The following is a 17,869-nucleotide window of genomic DNA, read 5'->3' on the forward strand; positions in this document are numbered from 1 at the left end:
CTGGCTTTGAATTTTTGAGCTCCTTTGTCTTGTAAAGTTGATCTGTTTCTTCATGAACTTTCAATAAAACCATTATTAACAGTATTTCAAATGAATACCTCAATCAATCAGGCCACCAAGATTGCTTTTGCTCCTTTGCTGTTTCTCCTGTAAGTACTCAGATAGCAAGAGAAACTCAGACATTTGACTCTGCCTGGCCAGCCAAAGCACTGTCCCAGCCAAGGACTGAATCAACCCTCTCCTCTCCCTCCCTCCTTTCTGTCTGTCCTTCTTTTTCTTTCCTTCTCTTTGTCCTTCCCCCTTCACCCCCTCTTTCCTCATTCCCTACTTTCCTCTCTCTTTCTCTTTAACCTGTCTCCCTTCTCTCCAATTTTCAATTCTTTTCCAACACCAGATTATCAGTATTTTCTGGTTTTGTTCTATTTTTATTTTTTTGGCATAGCTTCCAAGCCAATAATTACTTTGATGTGAAAGAACTTCCACATCCTGATTTCTTGACTTTTTTTGCCTCCAATTTTCCAGATAGAGGTGGAAGAAACAGTCTTGGAAGTGTTCAGTAGGAAAAAATAGCAGACTTGAAATTAAATATTGTAATGATGGAAAACAGTAAGCAGCTCCACTTGACAGCTCTGACAGCTTTTTGTTCTAGAAAACAACATTTATGATGTCAGTACTATAAGAGAGTGTATTTGAATTAAAATAATTACAGCTGATAGCACAACAAAGATTCCTTGTAGTCAATCATTTTTCACAAATACCCTGGGTAGAACTTTCCTGATGGCGGGAAAAGTCTTTGTCAATGGAAGGAAGCAAGTAAGTGCTTGCTGCAAATTCTTCCAGAAACTCAGATGTCCTCCTGGTCAGAATGCTTTGCTTCTAGAAGCAACTCATATGCGGGAGAGAGAAGGCCGCTGGGGATAGTGTCTGTGGATGGAGTGGACAGGTCCCTTCACGTCTGGGGTGCATTGCACCCCTCCTAGGCAGTCACCTTGCCTGAATCGATGCCACCATGCAGCAATTAATGACCCAAGTTCATGCCTTTATCTGCTGTCTCTCTTGAAAGTCTGAATTTGAGGTTCCAAATAATCCAAATTCTGTGGCCGAGACGGTCTGATGTTCAAAACCAACTTCAACCCCATAGGTAGCCCCACTTCCAGTTTCCTCCTGTCCTTTCAGGTCTGAATTTTTTCTAGCATCAAAAAATGCCCCCAAGAGGGCCGCAGCTTTGAACCCAGTTAGGCCTGAGGAAAGTTGCTGTGATTGGAATTGGAAGGTATGAAAATTTCCTGGAGTCTAAAGAGTGGGGGGAGAGAAGGAGCAGGAAGAGGGCCCGGAGAGGGTGGAGGAGAGAAGGCCGAGAAAGGTGGGCTTCCTGCTGCCTGAAGCTGGGCCCTGGCAGGTGGGAGCGCCTCCCTCCTGCCCCCTCGGCTCTGGGCATGCAGCCTCTGAAGGTTACCATGGGTCAGAGCCCTCCACAAAACCCAGCATTCTGCTTCCATGCCCTCCCCGCGACTCCACACTTTGCAATTCAGTTCATGATATCCCTGGTCTCTGGAAAAGCGGCTCTCCTACAATCACAGCTCCCCTTCTCTTCCTCTCTCCTCCCCTTCCTCGCACAAATATTTACTGAGTGTGTCAGGAGCTCTGCCACATACTGGAAGCAATCCCCAGTCCAAGAGTCTGTGCCATGGCATACAAGTAAGTGGCAAGGGCAGAGCCCACAGGCCTAGAGCTCTAGAGCCCTCAGACCTCCAAGGACACCTGGCTGTGTCCTGTGAGTAGACGAGGGGACATCTGTCATCCCCTAGGTGGTGGGGCCTCCCCCAGTGTCCAGCCGGCAAGTGCTGAGTAAATTGTTTGCATTATTCTTGTTATCACAACACCCTGATGCTCATTCTTTCATTGGTCGTAAACTGTACTCCTCGTGCTTTCAGAACCTCCAGCTCTTAGCTCTCAAAACTAAATACTGTTCCTTTGGAGAGCCAAGGAAGTTGCCCAGGAAGACCAATAAAATAGAATAAAAATGAAAACTTCCAAAGATTTTTAAAGGGCAATCTAGGAAAGATGTAGGATGGTGATAATAATGCAAGAGACGATTGTTCAAGACCATTCCACAAGGAGGCACGGGTACTTTGAATCCATAATGAACAACGGAAAAGGAATAAGGGAACTATCAAGTGGAAAATCAAAGCCCAACTTCCACATGTGGAAACGGTCCCATATGAGCCCGTGATTTAGGAGACAGCGAATAAATCAGGGGGAAAGAGCCTCGGCTGGAGCAATTTTGGATTCTAATCAGCTTTTGCCAGTTGTAGTGGAGAAAGCTGGACAGATGCTGATGGTGGGGAGAAGGGAATGAGCCACACATTTCATGATTTTTTTGGACACCCTTCCCTCCCCCCTCCCCCCACTGCTGGGTGTCACTTCCCTCCCCCCCTCCCCCCACTGCTGGGTGTCACTTCCCTCCCCCTCCCCCTCCCCCCACTGCTGGGTGTCACTTCCCTCCCCCCTCCCCCCGCTGCTGGGTGTCAACAGGCATTAGTACATTGGAGGGTGATAGGGAATTTCAGGTTATTTTTGCTGTGTAACAGACTACCCCAAAATTTAGTGGCCTGAAACAACACCTGTATTGTACTTCTGGATTTGGGGTCCAGGACTTGGACAGTGCACAGAATAGGTGGCTTTTCTCTGCTCCACAATGTCTAGCAGAGAAGGCTTGCTAGCTGGGAACACCGCGGCCGCTGGGCTCTTGGCTCCCACAACCACTGGTTGGTGCTGGCTGCTGGCCACAGACCCCTCCCCCCCGCCCCCCATGAGCTCTTCAAATCACTTGAGCTTCCTCACGCCATGGCAGCCTCAGCACAGCCAGACTATTGTGTGGCTGCTCAGGGCTCCACAGGTGAGCATCTGGGTGGAAGGAGACTGCTAAATAGACACTGAAAGACTTGTCAGGACTTTGGAGAGGGATCATATGATGACAGCAGTGGGACAAATTGAGGACGGGCTGGCTAGGAAAAAAAAGGAGAGAAACAGGCACCGACATTAGATCTCAGAAAATTGGGTCTGGAATGTCATGCTGCATGAAATGAGAAAGTAAAGATCAGGACCCTCGGCTCCAACCAAGGAACTTGAGAACTTTTGCTTTTGACAACAGGTAGATCAAGAAGGAAATTAAAAGGAGAGAGAGAGAGATGTTGGGGAGACCCTCAGCAAAAGGCAAGGCCCCCAGCACCTGAACTGAGTCTTACCTCCTCTAGCAGAGAGGGGGGCCCTGACTTTTTATTCAAGGAGGGGCTGGAGTAAAAGCGTTAACTGGACCCTCCCAACCCTCCCAGATCTCTGCTTCGGGTTTACGAGCTACTGAACCCCTGGGTGTCAGAGCTGAGTCTTTCTGGGGGGCACTTTCTGAGCACTCATGGTGCTGGGTGCATCCACATGTCCTTGGGTCTCCCACAAACCCACGAGAGAAGAAATAGCATCCACATCCCACAGATGGGGAAACTGAGGCTCAGAAGAAATAATTACCTTCTCTAGGGCAAATAGCCCATCAGGAATGGAGCTGTGTGGTTCCAAATCTCCCACTGGCATTTGTTTTTTGTTTTATAGCCTTAAAAGATAGATATAGATTAAATATAGACATAGATAGACACACACTTTTTATTTTTAAATAATTTCAAACTTACAAGACAGTTGCAAAAATATTACAAAATCTATAACAGAGAACTCTAACATAGCCACCACTCAGACACCCAGGTTCACCAACTTTTAACATTTTACCACATAATTCTATCTATCTATTTCCCTCTCTAGCTAATCTATTTCTTGAAGATTTGAGAGCTCCTTGAACACTAAATACTTCCATGTACATTTCCTAAGAACAGAGATGCTCCTTATGTAACCACCTGAAAAACAGTTATCAAGTTCGAGACATTTAACATTGATGTAAAGCTCACAGTCTGCATTCCAGTTTTAGCATCTGTCCTAATAATTCTCCTCCACTATTATATCCAGTCCAGGATCACCTATTGCCTTTAATGGTTAATGTCTCTTTAGCTCCCACTTGCTTTTGACCTTATGCTAAATTTTTTATTAGCAGAATCTGGTGTGCCTGGAGCCAGCGTCCCTGGGCTGGAAAGGACAAACCATGGCCTGGCCAGATCTGGAATTGGGAGTCTCGGCACTGCTTCTCCACGGTAACCCACCTGTGAGCAACGAGCGCTCGCTGCTTCCCATACGTCACTGGCTAGAAGAGGCACTTTCTCTCCCTCAGATAATGTCTCTGAAATCAGAACTTGTCTTGTTAGATTGAACTTGGTGAAATGGCTGGTATGGTATGTCAAAATCCCGCAATTACATATGTTTCGTTTCTAATACATTTAAAAATATTTTAAGGACACCTTCACCAATTTGATGTGCCTCTCTTTTCTTTTTTTATGTAGGCAGAAGAGTGATATGTGATAAAATCTGTCTTAAAGAGCTCTTCTGATAATAACTATTAAATAGACATCATAACTAATAAGAAAGCAATGTGTCATGCTTTAATTGGCTCCATTTTTTCTTTGTTTCTTAATGGCACATACAATTAAAGCAGAGCTTGCAACTGAAGGTTTCTCAGATTCAGTGGTAGGCGGCATTTAACATTCATTCGTTCGTGCAGTAGGCATTTGTTGGTGTGAGCTGTGTGCAAGGCTGGGGGCCAGGCCATGCAGAGGATGCAAACTCGAGTTTGACAGAATTTCTGCCCTCGAGCTAAGGTCTCATAGGAGACATAGGCAGATAAATAAAATAATGATGACATAATTGAGAAGCTCCTGAAGTGACAGGCAAAGCACCTCTGAGTGCAGAAAGCATGACAGTCTTCCCAGATGGGCCAGCATTGAAGGGTAGGAATTTAGCAGGTGGGTGCAGTGGGGGGCAGTTGTCCCAAGCCTGAGTGACCACATGGTCAAAGTCCAGATGGCACCCGAGAGAGCGTCGTTTGGAAACTCTGGGCTTGGAGCTCTGCAAACACTCAGCCGCTGACTTGGCCACCTGAAGCACTGGGTCAGCCCCCAGCAGCCCCTGCGGTCCCCAGGGGCCCCAGCCACGTGTCCGCGGCCTCGGGAGCAAGGCTGTGAGATGAAGTCCAGGAGGACAATCTCCTAGGGGCGGGGTGGAAATTCATGCCACCACTTGGCTCTGTGGGCCACTTGCCTGATTGGAGACGGTGTTTGCGGTGTGAGGGCAGGTGCAAGGAAAAGGGGAACGTTGTGGTTTTCTCCCAAGTTTCACCATCCTGGGGAGAGACTTTTAGATTCCACGCTCTGACTCAGGGAACCCAGACTGATTTCCCTTTTCCTCACTGCCGTCCCAGCGCCAAAAATTGTACCCACAGGGACTCCAGGTGAGGTGGAGCAGGGAGCCGTGTGCTGACAATTCAGAAGTAGGTCCACCGCGAGGGATGATTGCCTAGAGCAGCTAAGAAGTCCATCCATCAATCCATCCATCTGTCTGTCCATCCGTCTGTCCATCCATCCATCCACCCATCAAGAAATGCCATTTGAGCAGCCAATATATGCTAGATGCTGTTCTAAGCAAGGATACCCAGCAGGTATCAGGGCAAGCAAAGTCCTTGTTTTCATTCTGTTGAAATTCTGGAGAGAGAAAGCAGGCAAGACACCAACCAAATGAACCATTTTAAATAGTGGTAAGCATGCTGAGAAAAGATAAAACGAGGTCAAGTGGTGGTGAGAGGCCAGGGAAGGGTCTTCTTCAGACCGGTGAATCAGGGTGGCCAACCCCTCTCCTGGGCAAAGCCTGTGGGTCCTGGGGGCTCCTGCAGGTTCTGGTGAGGGCTGTAGGTTTTGTCCTAAACCGAGTGAAAAGCCACTGAGGACTGACTCTGGGTGTGGGGGCATAGGGGTGTGCACTTCCACCCGGGACCTAGCTGAGGAGCGTGTGGGTGTTTACCGGTAGGTGTTTATTCAGAGAACGGTTTAATTATAGCGGTACCGTTCACCGGCTTCCATTAATAATGCAGTACATTCCAGCGGCAGATTAAATTCCATAAAGGTGCAAATTGCCCAGGAAAGCGAAGTCAAGTCGTGGTTGAGGACATTTGTAGGTCTTTTATTAGACAGAAGCTCACGGCAGTGGCAGATGGGCTCTTCCAAACACATGCATATGAGAAAACCAGGAACTGCATCCATTATCTGATCAAAATCATTTAAAAGAAACAGGCTGGGGGGAGCTTGGGCTGGGGTGGATTTTGGCCCATGCTTTAGCACCTGTGCTGGCTGCCCATCCAGAGTTGTAGCTAATGTGCCTTTAAAAACTTTATTTTATTAGCAGCATTAGAAGTGCACCATAAAGCAACGTTAGGCGAAGAGCTGGCTGTTACTTGACCCGGATAGCTTCTGACTCCAGCCACATGCTGCAAAAAGAGGTCACAGCTAAAGGCTGTCCTGGTCCCATGGCCTTCCCCACAGGAAAAGCCCACACGAGAGAGCAAGTCCCCCACTCCTTGGGGATCCCTGTCCTGGCTCTTGGTTGGAGAGGCGTGAGCCCAATCCAACCAGCTCTGGCCATTCCCTCTTGGTGCAGGGGATTCTAAGGAGGGGCTGGCGTAAAATGTGAAGGGTGGGGGAGCAGGCTCAGCTCAGGTTGGTGGCTGTGAGCTGACCACCTCCTGACATGCGGCCATGCATCTCTGTTTTATTCTTTGTATCTCCCCACACTGGAGCTGAGCCTGCTATAGCCTGGGTACTTAATGAATATTTGTCAAATGAATGCATAAGTAAATGAACTCCCAGCAGCTGAAGACTTGGAGACAAGAGGAAGAGGTGAGGAGGGAGGGGTGATTTTTAAATGTCCAGTAGGTACAGTAGGAAGGGACGCTCAGCGGAGAAGGCTGTCCCTCCCTCATGCAGTGTCCAGGTCCAGACTGGCATGAACGCGGGGTGAGTTCAAACACCCAGACCTCCGTGTGGGTAGTCAGGAGGGTCCCACCTGTGACGAGAGACGTGGGCTGATCAAGATTGCCCACTCCCAGACCTTACTTCCCTGTCCACTGGCGATTCTAGAAATTCTGCCCTTCAAGCTTCCTGCCTTCAGCAGAAAGTTTCTATCCCTGTTGCAACACAGCCTCGCTGGAAATAGGAAGGCATAGAGCTTAAGCTGTTAATTTCTTTCTTTCTGCCCTTGGGTTCAACAAGCATTCATTTGCAAATCATCAGCTCCTTCTCCTAAGGAGGACCTATGCAAGAGAAGAGGAAATGGACCTGCCCACAGGTGGCCTTGCTCTTGTTGGAAATAGACATAAAACCACAACCACGGTGGCAGCTTCTGGAAGGCAGGGTAGGGTGGGGTGGGTATGGCCAAAGCAATCAGGGGCGCCAAAAGGGGAAATGGGGGTCCCAGCCCAGCTTAGAGTGGGCAGCTGCTCTCTGTCCAAAGGTGGACTGGCTTGATCTCCTGCTTGAGGTTCTTGGCAGATGGGCTGATGAAATGCAATAAAAGACAAGAGGCAAATGTCATCCATAACACACATCCTTGATGTATGATCAGAAACAAAATCATGGGCAACCCAAGCGGCTGTTTGAACTCAGTGTGGGGACAGCTGTAAGGAGCAAAGGTGATTGTTCTTTGTATTCAGCTTTCAGAGAGCCTGGCTTTCAAATGTTCACTTCCTAATTAAGAGACCCAGAGTCCTGTTTTATTGGCAGCCACAGTGGGTGGCCTCCCCAAGGGGTACCTATGATCTGGGGTAGCAAGAATGGAAGAAAGGCAGGGACTGCGGCTGCTTCCCGCCCTCCCCACAGCCTTCCTGGGTTCACAGCTCCATTCGTTTATTCAGAGCATCAGATTGTCGGCTGCCTGATTGCACGGCCCCCTGGTTCATTCATTCATCCATTCATCCATGCACTCTTTGTTTTTCTCATACACTGACTGATTCATGACTTCCTTGCTCACCGTCACAGCTGACCTTTAATGAGCTGCTTATGTGCCAGGCACAGGTAAAGTAGGAAAGATAAAGACAACAATTCCATCCTTGGTGAGCTCCTCAACCCATCCTCCTTAATTGAATCACATCCTGGATCATGGCTGGGATCACCTGCAGCCACCTGGAACACACACAGAGCCCAGCACACCTGGGACACAGCTACCTATCTCCCCAGATAAACGCACAGACGCCTGTGGGGGCAGACTGAACAGAAGTCCTCTGTGTGCCTCTTTGCAAGTCTTGCAATTGGGGGGTGTAAGTCCTCCAGCTCTGTTCTTTTGCATGATTTGGGGCGGCTATTCTACATCCTTTGCCCTTTCCATATAAACTCTAGAATCCACTTATCAATTTCTACCAAAACACACACACCATATATGCAGCAACAACAACCCTATTGGGATTTTAACTGTAGATCAATTTAGGGAGAATTAACATCTTAAAATATTAAGTTTTTCAATTCAATATTATGCTATGTCTCTCTATTTAGGCTCTCTGCAATGCTTTGCAATTTTCAGTATAGAGTTCCTACCTATCTTTCGTTAAGTTTATTTCTAAGTATTTCATCAGTTTAATCCTAATGTAAATGAATTGTTTTTAAATTTTCATTTTCTTAATATTTCCTGCTAAATATATAAATATTCGACTGATTTTAGTTTATTGACTTTATACCCCCAATGTCTCTATAAATTCATTTATTAGATCTGGTAGTTTCAAAAAATTATTGGGGGTTAGATAGCCTTCCCCAAAGAGAGAACCTCTCAGCCATTTCTTTGAGGCCACCTGCTGTAACTGGGCGACCATCCGCTCCCTCACCAATCCTGAGGCTCCTATTTGTGGAAATGGGTCCCTTCCCTGATGGCTGCACCCAGAACACATGAGATCTGAAGGCTGCTGATTGGTGGGACTTGTAACTCTGTCTTCTGGTCAAGCCATATAGATCTGGGGTTGGGTATCTAACATTAAAGCTTGCTTTTATTTAAAAAAAAATTATTCCTTTGGATGTTCTGTATAAACAATCATGTCATTGGTTGATGAAAGACAGTTTTACTTATTTTACTTGAATCTGATGTCTTTTATTTCTTTTTCCTGCCTTATGACATTGGCTGGAAGTCATTCTTTTCAAAGTTAAATATCATCCTTGCCTTGCTTCTGATCAGTCTTTCACCATTAGGTGTGAGGTTACCTTTTTTGTAGAGGCCCTTTATCATGTTGAGAGAGTTTCCTTCTATTTCCATTCTTCTGAGAGTTCTGATCAAGTTTTGTGAACTTTATCAAATGCTTTTTCTGTAACTGCTGGGATGAGCGTACAGTCTTCTTCTTCAGTCTGTTAATAAGTTGAATTGCATAAATTGATTTTGGCATGTTAAAACAACTTTGCCTTCCTGGGGGAAGTCCTATTTTGGCAGGATGTGTAAGCATTTTTATGTATATACTGATGGAATCATTTTGCTAAAAACGTTTAAAGATTTTTGCATCTATATTCACAAGAGATATTAGGCTACAGTTTTCTTTCCTTGTAATATCTTGGCCTTGTTTTTCTGTCAGGGTAATGCTGGACTCATAAAATGAGTTTTCTCTTCCATCTTCTGGGAGTGTTTGTGCAGAATGGGTAATATCTTCTTAAATGCTTGTCAGAATTCACAGTCAAAGCCATTTGGGCCCGGATTTTCTTTATAGAAAGGTTTTGACTACAATTTCAAATTAAAATATATATATGTATGTATGTATATGGTTATTCAAATTATCTATTTTTTGAGAGTGACTTGGTAGTTCACATTTTTCAGGGTATTTGTCCATTTTATCTAGGTTGTCAAATTTGTCGGCATGATATCATTCATAATATCCCTTTATTATCTTTTTAAATTTTTGTTGTGGTGTTCCCTCCTTCATTCCAGATACTGACCATCTGTGCCTTCTCTAGATTTTTATGATCAGTCAGTTTTTATCAATTTTAATGATCTCATCAAAGAACCAACTTTCGGTTTAATTGATTCATCTCTATATTTTTGCTTTCTATTTTATATAATTCTGCTCACTTTGGATTTAATTTACTCTTCTTTTTCCAGGCTCTTAAGATGAAGCTTAGATCACATGTTTGAAAACTTTATTCCTTTCTAATATTATTAGCCTTCAGTTCTCTAAATTTCTTTCTAATCAAAGCTTTAGGTGCATCCTAGAAATACTGATATATTATGTTTTAATTGCATTCTGCAGGAAATATTTTAAAATTTTTCTTGTGATTTATCCTTGACCCATCTATAATATAAAAGTAAGTTGTTTAATTTGCATGTATTTGGGAATTTTCCAGACATCTTTCTGTTATTGGTTTCTAGCTTAATTCTATTGTTGTCAAAGAACATACTTTGCATGATTTCAATATTTTTAACTGATACTTCTTGTCTTTGAATAGTACCTATCTTGATAATTGTTCCATGTGCACTTAAAAGGAATGCGTCTTCTTTTGTGGTTAAGGGGAGTGTTCTTTAAATACCGATCCAGTCGTTGATTGATAGAATAATTCAAGTCTTATATATCGCTACTGATTTGCTGTCTCTTTGTTCTATCAGTTCTTGAGTAAGGGATTCCAAGATCTCTAACAAAATTTTGGACATTCTGTTTTTCCTCTCAATTTTATCAGTTTTTGATTCATATGTTCTGAATCTCTGCTATTAGATGCAACTAGATTTAGTATTTTTATACCCTTACAAATGGACCCCTTATTAGGAAATGTCCTTCTTAATTTTGATAATATTATTTGAGATGAATTCTACTTAATCTGTTATTTATATAGCACTCTTACTTTCTTTTGATTAGTGTTGACTTAGTATTTCTTTTCTCCATTTTCAAAACTTTTAATCTATCTGTATTCTTTAAAGTGAATCTCTTGTAGATAAGATAATAATTTGTCTTTTTAGAAAATCCAATCTGATGATCTTCGCCTTTCATTTGGAGTATTTTGACCATGTTCATTTAATGTGATTATTGATGATTGGACTGGAATCTATCATGGTACTGTTTGTTTGCTATTTGTTCCATCTGTTCTTTATTCCTTTTCCCTCCTTGCCTGACATACTTTATGGAGTTTTAAAAATGATTCCTTATTACCTCCACCATCTTTTTTAGTCATTGTTCTAGGGTTACAATGTACATCTCTAACTTATCACGACTTACCTTCAAATAATTTTACACTTCACATATATATTAAAAACTTCACAGTTTTACAATATTCCCATCTCTCCTTCTATCCTTTGTGGTTTTATTCTGATATATTTTACTTCTACACATATTGTAAATCCATTATATGAAACATAAGAGTACAAAAATATTAAAAATACTTTTTATTTACCCACTTTTTTGCCATTCCTTCTGCTCTTCATTCTTTCATGTAGATCCAAATTTCATCTGATATCATTTTCCTTTTGCTTGAAGGACTTATATTAAAAATTCTCATTAAACAAATATGCTGGTAATGAATTCTCTCCAGTTTTGTTTTCCTTCAAGAGATTTTTGCTGGGAACAGAATTTTAAGTTCTTGGGGTTTTTTTTGTATGTTTGTTTGTTTGTTTTCTTTCAGTATTTTATAGATGTCACCCCCATTGTCTCCTGGATTGCGTAATTTTATGTGAGAATTCAACTGTAATTCTTGTTTTCTTGTCTTTTATCTCAGGTTGTAAGATTTATTTCTTTATGGCTATTTTCCAGCAATTTGTTTATGATGTGATTAGTGTATTTCCTTTATTTCTTCTGGTTGAGTCTCTTGGATCTGTAGGTTGTTTTATAGTTTTCAACAAATTTGGGACATTTTAGTCATAATTTTTCAATATTTTTTTCTTTACTCTCTTTCTCCTCTTCTTCTGAGACAATTGAATGTATTTTAAAGTACTTCATATTGACACAGAGGTCATTAATGCTTTGTTCAGTTTTGTGTCTTTTTACCTTTTGTTTCTTTTAGATAACTTCTATTGGTATTTCTTCAGACCTGCAAGTCTTTTTTATCTGAAATTCTAATCTATCAATATCACCCAATGTATTTTTCATTTCACTACTTTATTTTTTTGTAGACATTTGATTTTACTCTCTTTTACATTTTCCATTCCTCTTCTCATCATATTCATGTTTTTCTCTGCTAGCTACTTTTTGTTTTGTTTTGTTTTGTTTTGTTTTTGTTAGTTGTTAACATTTTATTCTTCTAATGGTATCATCTGTGTCATTTTAGGACTTTTTCCTCTTGCTTCTCCTGGTTTGAAGACGTTTTTTCCAGTTTCTCTGCATGCCTTTTCATTGAACACTGAACATTTTACATTATTTTACATTATTTGAGGCTGTTCTGTTATATTGATTTATGTATTATTGGACAGAGCTTGGTCTAGACCACAGTTAAGTTACTTAAAATCACTTTGGTCTTTTGGGGGGATAGATTTTGAGTTTGATAGAGTAGATCCAGAATAATGTTTACTCTAGGGTTAACTTGGTTCCAAATTTCCCTGAAGGCAATGCTGCTGGTTGCCCCACGTAGTAGGAAGTGCTTTCACTTTTTCTGGTGGAAGGTGGGCAATTCCCAGCCCTGGGTGGGCATAAGGGGGTGTTCTGTGTACCACTTTTTGGTGATTCTTTTCCTGCTGCAGCTGGTTACCATGCACACATGCACAGAGCAGCGCTCAAAGGGTCTCGGAAGCTCCTCTGCAGATTCCTGGAGGTCTCTCTCTAGGCAGTGCCTTCCTTTTGGTGTTTTGCTAGATAAACTCTGGCTGTTTGGCATCTCCAAACTGTGAATGCTGTCTCTTCAAGCCAGTGAGACTGTCTGTCTGGCTGTTCGGATTCCCCTTCCCTGCAATGAGACATGGAAATGCTCTTTAGGCAGTAAACTAGGGCAATGCCAGGGCTCACTTCATTTGTTTTCCTTCCATCAGGGATTCACTATGATAAGCTTTCTAACTTGAGCATAGTTGTTTAATATATTTTGTCCTGTTTCCTAATTGTTTAAGGTGGGAGGGGTAAATTCAATACCCGTTACACCATCACAACTAGAAGCAGAAATCCCTGTTTTACAATTTTATACTCTCACCAACAATTTATGTGGATTACTTGCTTGTAACTTTGGCAACATTAATTTTTCCAAGTTTTTTGTTTTGGTTTTTGTTTTTTTTCCCCCATTCTAATGTGATCAGATAATTTTTCTCTATTGGTTTTTTTATTTAATCCTATTTTGGAGATTAAAATAGAATATCCCATTATGTTTCAACCTTTGAAATTTATTAAGACTTGTTTTACATCCTAACATATGTTCTATCATAGGAAACATTTTATGTGCACATTGAAAGAATATATATTTACAGTTTTCAAGTGTAGTGTACTTTAAATGCCACTGAACTTAAACCCTTGGTCAATTTATTCCAATATTCTATATCTTTACCAATTTATTCTACAATAAAAAATCAATTACTGAGACTACAACTATAATTTTTAAATTATCTATTCTCCCTTTAGTTTTGCCAGTTTTCCTTCATACATTTTTTTTTTTTTTTTTTTTTAAAGGAAGGAAAGACAGAGAAGGAAGGAAGGGTAGAAGGAAGGGAAACATCTTTAAACATTTTCTTGTTTTTATTATATTTTGTTTGTTTGTTTGTTTTTTACATGGGCTGGGGCCGGGAATCGAACCGGGGTCCTCCGGCACGGCAGGCAAGCACTCTTGCCCGCTGAGCCACCGCGGCCCGCCCTCCTTCATACATTTTGAAACTCTGTTTTTAGGCTCATATACACTTGGGACTTTTATATCCTTTTGATCAACTACCCTTTTTTGATTATGAAATGTCCCTCTTTAGTGCTGGTAGTTCTCCTTGTCTTGCAGTCCACTTTGTCTGATATTAATATAGCTACTCTGATTTTCTTATGTTTCTTATGCTTTATATATATTTTCCATCCTTTTACTTTGCTTATTTGTGTTTGTATTTAAGGTATATCTCTTGCAGAGAACATATATTTTGTGTCCTTTTTAAAATTTGCTACTCTGGCAATCTCTGCCTTTTAATTGGAACACTTAGATCATTTGTATGTAATGTAATTGTTGATAGTTTGGATTTAAGTCTCCTGTTGTTTTATTTATTTTTACTTACCTCATTTGTCTTTTTTTCCCTCCTTTCCTGCCTTACTTTGACTTACCATGGTATTTCTTAGTATTCCACTTTATTTCCTCTACTGACTCTTTGGGTTGTTTTAGTGGTTGCTTTTGAGATTACAATATTTATCCTTAACTGAAAACAGGTTACCTTGAAATTTATCATACCACTTCATGTGTAATGAAAAAACATTCTATTTCCATTTAAAACCATATAAAAATATTTTAAAATTTACTTTCACATATTTTATGTTTAAACTCCGCAATGTATTTTCATTAATTTTTGCTTGAGTCAATTGCATTCCAAGAAATTAAGAAAATAGTAAAATGTCTTATATAGTTTTCCTTATATTTACCATTTCAGACATTCTTCATTCCTTTGTGTAAATCCAATTTACCATCTGGTATCATTTCCCTGTTGCTTTAAGAAATTCCTTTGACATTAATATATAATAAAAATTGCCGGTGATTAATTCCCAGCTTTTGTTTATCCAAAAATATCTTTATTTCACTTTATTTTTGAATGGCATTTTCACTGATTATAGAACTCTCAGGTAGCAACTGTTTCTTTCAGTACTTTAAAGATGTTATTCCTTTGTTCACTGGCTTCTAATTTTTCTGATAAGAAGCCACTGGTGATGCTTATGGTTTCCCTATACGTAATGTGCCTTTTTCCCCACTTCTGTTTGGTTTTAAGATTTTTTCTTTATCTTTGGTTCACAGCAATTTGACTCTGATATGCCTGGAGGTGGTTTGCTTTCTGTTTATCCTGTTTGGGGTCTATTGAGATGCTTGGATTTGTCACTTGATATTTTTCATCATATTTGAAATTTTCAGCCTCTTTTCTTTCAGATGTTTTATCTGTCCCATTCTCTCTTCCCTTTCCTTCTAGATGTCTTACTAGCACATATGTTAGATTGCCTGATATTGATCCACAAACCACTGAGGTGCTACTAATTTTGTCCATGTTTTTTCTCTGTGTTCTTCAACTTACAGTGTTTCTATTAACCTTGCTTTCAGTTTACTGATCTTTTTTCTGCACTGTCTAGTCTACTGTTAAGCCCATTCAGTGCATTCTTCATTTCAGATTTATTTATTTATTTATCTATTTTAGATGGGCAGAAAATTTATTAAGTACCCATGCAGAGAAGGAACAGGTGACCCTCCCACAAAGACAGAGGTGAGGGGTGAGAGGCCCAGGCAATATGAGGCAATCTGCTTTGATAGATTTTTGCTCCTTTTGTAATTTTTATGAACTATTTTACTGCCCTCCCTTTTCTCTTCTTGGCTGGTGCTTGACCATAGATGTCTCACTCAGGTGGGATTGGTTGACTCCACCCTTCTCCCTGCCTTTTGATTATGAAATGTCCCTCTTTAGTGCTGGTAATTCTCCAGCACTAAACTCCCCCTGCGTGCTCACTCAGTGGGTCTGTAGGTCCCCAGATGCCGTTAATTGCAATTCTTCTCAGAGATTTCTTTCTTCTTATGGCCTGGCTACTTCTAGGGATGTGCCCTTTGCTCAGTCAGCCACTGCCCTAATTCTAATCCTGCCTCTACTTCCCCCTCGTAGAGCTCCAGTTCCCCTTAATCTTAGGGGAATTTGAGCAGCTGGTCTGTCCTCTGTAGCCATTTTAAGCTGTCAGTGGGTCGTGGTTCCCACTTGCAGGAACACGGAAGCCTCTGGCTGTGCTATGAGGATGGCTGGTCAGGCATGGGGGACAGCAGTGCAGCCTCTGGCGGGGAGGAGCTGCTTGAAAGACTTTTAGTCTGGAAGAAGCAAACTGGGTGAGAGATTGCAGTATACAGGGTCTGAACAGGAGGAGGAGCACAGTGGTGATCAGGGTATTCTTTAGAGTTTTCGGGAATTCTGTTGGTTGGGGCTTGGCATACTGCAGTAGTTTACGATAGCTGCTGAAATTTGCTTAAGAGTAACTTTTAGAATGACTTCCTCACTCTGTTTGAAATGCCTCAGCCACTGAAATTTTATTTCCCTTTTTTGCTTAACTAATTTTACAATGCACGGGCCAGGCTCATCTTTGGGAATGATGTCTCACTTCACTAGGAAGACTTCTATCCCTGGAAGTCATGTCCCACATAGGGGGGAAGGTAGCAAGTTTTTTTGGAATTTGGCAACAAAAGAGGTTCTCTGCGGGTGACCCTTAGGCATTAATTATAAGTGGGCTTTGTTTTCCCACTACAGAGGTAAGTTTCATAAGGGCAAGCCTCAAGATTGAGTGCTTAGCTTATTTTATTGGGACCCCCTATTGCTTAAGAGAATAGCAAGAATTTCCCAGGTGGGGAAGTTTAATAGTTCTATGTTTTTCTCTAGTCTCTTAAGGGACTTTGCAAACATGTTCATTTTTTTATTTAAGAATCTTTTTTTCTTAGGTTACATGTCAAATAAAGCTGAATTAGGTTGTTTAGCTAAGCTGATTTGACGGGTTAAATTAGATAGTGTGCTACAGATAATTTAAATTTTGGAAGCTTTAGAGCAAAATAGTATAAATGACAAGTAAATTAGGTTGTTTTTATGATCTTTAATTTTTTCTAAGAATAACTAAAACCATGACTAACAATATCTAATATCACACAGATCAGTATCAGGATATAACACAGACAGAGCACTGTCAAGTTTTTAGGAATTTTATATGATCTCTAAATATATGAATAACATTTCACCCATGCAAATTTACCTAACAGGAGGATAGAAACTCTCTTTTAATTATTGTAACACTTCTTAAACATTTCCTGTGTAATGTCAAACTGTATTTGCACCTCACTTTTACAAGGTGAAAGAACAAACCCTTTGTAACAGTTTTCCTTTAAGAGTGAGAAGACCTGTCATCTGAAATGAAGGATAATAAGATCAACATAAACATCAACAAGGATATTATTCTGATCTGATATATTTTTTAAAATCTTATATTTTCTAGACAGAGAACTCAGATGGTCAAGAAAAACTTTTTATAATCCTCCATTAAGAGCAGACTAACAATTTATATTATTTTAAAAGAGAAAACACACTCATTCAGGTCTTGTCTAGTCCTTTTATTTTAGGACAAAATTATACTCCCTTAGACAAGCTTATCAAATTTTAGTGAGCATTGATTACAATCTACAAAATTCACTTTCTCAAACTCTCCCCAACTTTCTATATCCATTTAGGGCTTGCAGTGAGCAAATGACTACAAACTTTGACTTTCATACTAGGAATCTGTTCACAAAATTAACATACTATAAGACTGGGACAGTTGGAGGTTAGTAAGGCCTGCTGCTGAGGCATTCTTAGAGACATGGGGACTATTTTGAAACCCTTGGGGCAGCACTGTCCAAGTGAATTGGGTAGGAATCCTATCCTTAAGCCCCTGTCATTCAAAAGCAATCAGGTACTGAGAGTCAAGGTGAAAAGGGTGTTCTAGTTTGCTAGCTGCCGGAATGCAACACACCAGAGGCAGATTGGCTTTCAATAAAGGGGGATTCTATTTAGTTAACATATAGTTCTTCAGAGGACTAACTTTCAACTGAGGCTCTTTCTTACACGGGAAGACAGAGCGATCTCTGCTGGCCTTCTCTCCAAGCCTCTGGGTTCCAACAACTTTCCCTGGAGTGATTCCTTTCTGCATCTCCAAAGGCCTGGGCTGAGTTGCAAGTGCTGAGATGAGGTATGCTGAGCTGCTTGGGCTGTGCTATGTTGAGCTCTCTCATTTAAGCTCCAGACAATTAAATTAGACATCATTCATTGCAGTAGGCACGCCTTCTAGCCGACTACAGAT

At 41.2% G+C, this 17,869-nt stretch overlaps 1 long non-coding RNA gene across 2 annotated transcripts in view; it reads right to left on the minus strand.

Annotated features, from left to right (window-relative positions):
* Window positions 1-2,716: 2,716 nt before the first annotated feature.
* LOC143686113 (uncharacterized) overlaps window positions 2,717-17,869 on the minus strand; it is a 33,681-nt gene continuing 18,528 nt past the window's right edge. For both annotated transcript variants that reach the window (XR_013176909.1, XR_013176908.1), the window contains exons 2-3: window positions 3,526-3,607; window positions 2,717-3,008 (exon numbers count right to left, since the gene is read on the minus strand). This is a non-coding gene — a long non-coding RNA (uncharacterized LOC143686113). The remainder of the gene's footprint in view (window positions 3,009-3,525; window positions 3,608-17,869) is intronic.

Source organism: Tamandua tetradactyla, chromosome 6 (assembly GCF_023851605.1).
Source record: "Tamandua tetradactyla isolate mTamTet1 chromosome 6, mTamTet1.pri, whole genome shotgun sequence".
Taxonomy (NCBI): Eukaryota; Metazoa; Chordata; class Mammalia; order Pilosa; family Myrmecophagidae; genus Tamandua; species Tamandua tetradactyla.